The sequence below is a fragment of the Sciurus vulgaris genome (genome assembly GCF_902686455.1).
Source record: "Sciurus vulgaris genome assembly, chromosome: 11".
Lineage (NCBI taxonomy): Eukaryota > Metazoa > Chordata > Mammalia > Rodentia > Sciuridae > Sciurus > Sciurus vulgaris.
Genome location: NC_136472.1, coordinates 130,540,998 through 130,545,166, shown reverse-complemented (window position 1 = coordinate 130,545,166; position 4,169 = coordinate 130,540,998). Strand labels below are relative to the sequence as shown.

Here is a 4,169-nt window from a genome sequence, read left to right as displayed (position 1 = left end):
AGAACTTAAGAGCAGCTTCTTAGTTCCATTAGTGCCATTTGGTTAGGCAGGGTCTTCTTGATGATGTGGCTTTCCTTGAAAGCATTAGGGATGCCTCCCTTTTTCCATGACCCTCCTCTGCAGCAGGTGCACTGAGTGGCTTTTCCTCTAGCGGCCTCATCAATCTCCTTGGTCAGGAGATTGTGTGACCCAGAGTTGCAAAGCTCCTTGGAGAAGCCCTCTTGTTCCCTGGGTTCAGGCTAACTTTGAGGGCAAGACCCAAATATGGACTTTTCTTGATCTCTGTATTTAATCTCAATCTCTAAGTTTTATCTTAACCATCAAGCAAGACAGTCTCACCAGTCATAAAGTAAGAGTTATTTACCCCCTTTTATCTAATTGGGGTTTACATTATCTGTTCTATAGGTGATGGCTTACTATTCCAAGTTAATTTATGGTGTTCACTCTTGAAGCAGTACTTCTGAAAAATATTGATCAGGCAACAATTAGAGTTTACAAGGAAAATACAAAATGGAGTCATTAACAGTAAAACATTCAGTTTGTGCAATAGCTATTTTGAATTTTGGCTGAGTTCCCATTTGAGATCACAGTAATCTTTACAACAAACATTAAACTTTTGAACACAACATTAAATGAGTTAAAGCCAGGCTTACTTTAGAGCCATTGTAATGTGTAGCAGGGTGGTGAGGCAGAGCCTTATCTCAGGTAACGTGGGGCTTTTCAGTGAGGGGCATATACAGATTTTGAAGATTAAGCTGAGATCAGATGGAGCTCTGTTCTCTGATGGAAATGTGGATCTAAAGAGTTATGTTAGCAATCTTTACAATCTTTATATGTGTGCAATGTTAGGTTATATATACTCTATTGATGACAGGTAATAGAACATTAAATGATAGGTTTACCATTACAGACAAGTTTAATTTGGAGAACAGCAGCTTGATAAATTTTCTGCTTTAAAGGCTTGTATACCTGGAAAATATGAACACATTTAATATACAAAGAATAATGTTTTTAAGTATGTTACTCCATGGAATAGCTTTATAAATTAATCAGATGTCTCTAACACATTTGAGTAATCCCATACATGTTGCTTATTGTAGAAAAACCAAGACATCAGACAAGTGTGCCAATAGTATTTGCCGTCTCTTTCCTGTTGAAGTCCTAGAAAAATTGATGTTAGACATTTTATAAACATTAATATTTTATTAGTTTGACCATTTAGAGACTTGTGAGTTAATTTTAAGGACATTTTACTTTTATTAGTTTACCTAATTTAAATTGAACCTTATTAAATCACGTGACTTAAAAATATTTGGATCCATTTTTAAAATTTTAATTTTTATGCGTGCTTATATTTAACACAAAAGCAAAGGCCTTGTAATATTTATTTCCATTGCAATGTAATGGATGTTCAAAAATAACTCTTAGAGTTGGATAAAAAGAACTGATCAAAACTCATTAACCTAGGTCTGTAGGATCAAAATTGTGAGCTCAAAAATACAGTATTTAAGAAAAACAAAGTCCTAAAAGAAAAATGATAATGTTATTAATTAAAGCATGAGAAAATGAGAAGGAGAGAAAAGTTGAAAGGGAGAAAAGTATTCTGAGTTGTAGCCCAGGAGAAATTTAAAATGGACACTTCTACACTTTTTTTTCCTTGGGTTTGAAACTGGCTTCCTACTGCGCCTTTCTTCATTTACATTTCAACATAACCCTTGACTGAGATCTGAATCTGAAAGGGGCCAATAAGTTCTAGCAGAAACTTGATGCTTAGGTCCTTTTAACTTCTTGAGCCTGCAGGGAGAGCTGAGAGAGAAAGAAAAGATTTGAAAATAAGGAATCAGCCAAGAGAACGTGTTCAGGTTTTACTCCCTCTGCGCCAGCCACCTCCTGTAAAGGGGCTAAGACATGTGCACGGGACCGCGTGGTGGGGGGACCTGGGGGGCTGATGGCGGAGCGGAAGGAGAAACAGAACGAGGCCAAGGAGAGAGATGAACAGGAGCTTCTGCAGGAGGAGGCCTGTAAGGACGACTCGGCAGCTGGATTAAACTTGGAAGAGAAAGAAGGGTTAAAAGCAGGGGGAGAAGCCAAGAGAACGTGTTAGGTTTAGCAAGAAAGAAAGGAAAGACAGGAAGGGGAAAAGTCCCTTTCCATTCACCAGGTTGCCCACATATGTATTTAATCATAACTAGTACAATTAGGCATATAATTTTACCTAGTATAAAGCTAGAATTTAGGGTGCCATAAATAGACCATTCTGACTTACTATCTAACGGACAATTTAGCTCTGATTCAGGGAATAGGTGAAGGGGTTTGCGATGATTTAATAAGCATCTCAGGGGCGAGTTTGCTGAGCTGGATGTCCTGAATCCCATGGTAAGCCGAGACCCACCTGGCTAGTGATTTTGGCGTCCCAAGACCATGGTGCCAGACAACGAGAGGTTAGAACAGAGGCTTGGTCGTCACCAAAAAAAAAAAAAAAAATGTTTAACCAGGCATTAGCCAAGAGAGTTTGAAGACCTGATCAGCATTTCGAGCAAAACGCAGCGGGAAATAAAAGAACTTCAAACCCTGAGAAAGAATCTCAGCACCATAAAAACCAGGAGTCCACCCAGCAACTAGGACCAGCTATGGGGACCAAGGAGATACTCCCACACCTTGGCAGTCCAGTGGCGGGAGCCGCGGGGCAGGCGGCAGAAGCCATGAGTGGGAAGCCGCAGGCGGCGGGAGGAGGTCCCGAGGCAGGCAGCGAAAGCTGCGAGGGGGAGCCTCAGGGCTGCAGGAGGAAACCGGAAGCCTCAGTGGAGGGAACCGCAGGAATGGCCGCTTCTCAGATACGGGGTGGGGGCAGCACCACAGCGGGAGCTGCGGGCGGCTGAGATGTGTTTAAGTGGTCAGGGCCTGCCTAAGGGGAACTCACCAATTCTGGAGTCCGGTGTTGTATGCAGAAAACTGGGCATCCAGGTAAATGGAAGGTGAGCCTGTATCCGCGGGCGCCAGGGCTTGCTATCGGATGGGATTCCGCCTACTTAGTCAGCAGAAAAACCCATCCCCGAGTCTTCGGCACCAGATGTTAGGCGTTAAGTGCAGTTATGGTTCATTGCTAGCTCCCAGAAACGCTCCACAGATACAGGCCTCACGCAAGGGACTTTTATTTTATGCAGACGATTCACGTCTGCACGGGGAAAGGGAAGAAAGAAAGAGAGAACATGGCGCAAGGTTTCTCTCAGACATAGGAATTTCACGGGCTGAGAGGAACCATTTGCGGAGGAGAATTCTTACAGACTGACTGATGGACCAATGACATATTAGAACGTAACGTGGGAGGCAGGAAGATTACAGCAACGTAAGCCGGAAATTCCTGTAACGTGAGAGGCAGGCCAACGCAGATTGACAGGTGGTGAGGGAAGCCTGATTCCTTAAATGCCTTACAGTTAAGAGCTTGGATAGCCAGCAAGTCTGACCCTGACTCCAGCATGGAGGGGCTTCAGTCTGCTCACTTTGGTCACGTTTGATCCAGAAGGTGAGGAAAACTGTCTGGGAATGGATGGCTTAGGCATATAGGAGCTGTCCCCAATCCCTGGTGGCCACCCAGGCTGCCTTTTTAGATGCATGCACTTTCCCAGTGGAGTGGAGGATAGTATTTCTTCTAGACTGCTGACTGGGGTTGTGGAATCAGGTGTTGAAGGGCATAAGGATTCCTAAAGTATTAACATTGGCTGTTCTGGGTCTGTCACTAAACTGGATCCTGAATCTCAGGCAAAATTAATCAACCCCTCTGAGCACATTTTCCCATGGGTGAGGTCAGGACTCAGTTTCCCTGGGATAGTGGTGGTAAACATCTGGTGTCCCAACATAATTATTATTTATACATTCTTTACGTCCAAGCATCTTAGTTTGGGCAATAAATAATGTCACTAATAATAATGTAGCCCTTATAGAATTTTGTGAAGATTTAATGAGCTAGCCTATGTGATAGTAGCCAGGACGCATCTGGCACATGGACCCCAATGAGTGTTCCTGGGGACAATTAAGTATGAAACTATGTCTGTGTGTTGCCTGCCCCAGCCCTGGGGCCCTGACACTGCTACCACTTCGGGGTTGCTGGTCCCATCACCTCTGTCTCCTCCACTCCTTCCATCACCTTGGGCTCTATTGTTTTCTCCACC

The 4,169-nt window shown here is 43.4% G+C and overlaps 1 long non-coding RNA gene across 1 annotated transcript; it reads right to left on the bottom strand.

Annotated features, from left to right (window-relative positions):
- Positions 1-363: 363 nt before the first annotated feature.
- LOC306640778 lies at positions 364-2,997 on the bottom strand. The gene is made up of 3 exons (XR_013757891.1): positions 2,921-2,997; positions 903-969; positions 364-460 (listed from the first exon to the last, which is right to left on the bottom strand). It is a non-coding gene; the product is annotated as an uncharacterized lncRNA (long non-coding RNA).
- Positions 2,998-4,169: the final 1,172 nt, after the last annotated feature.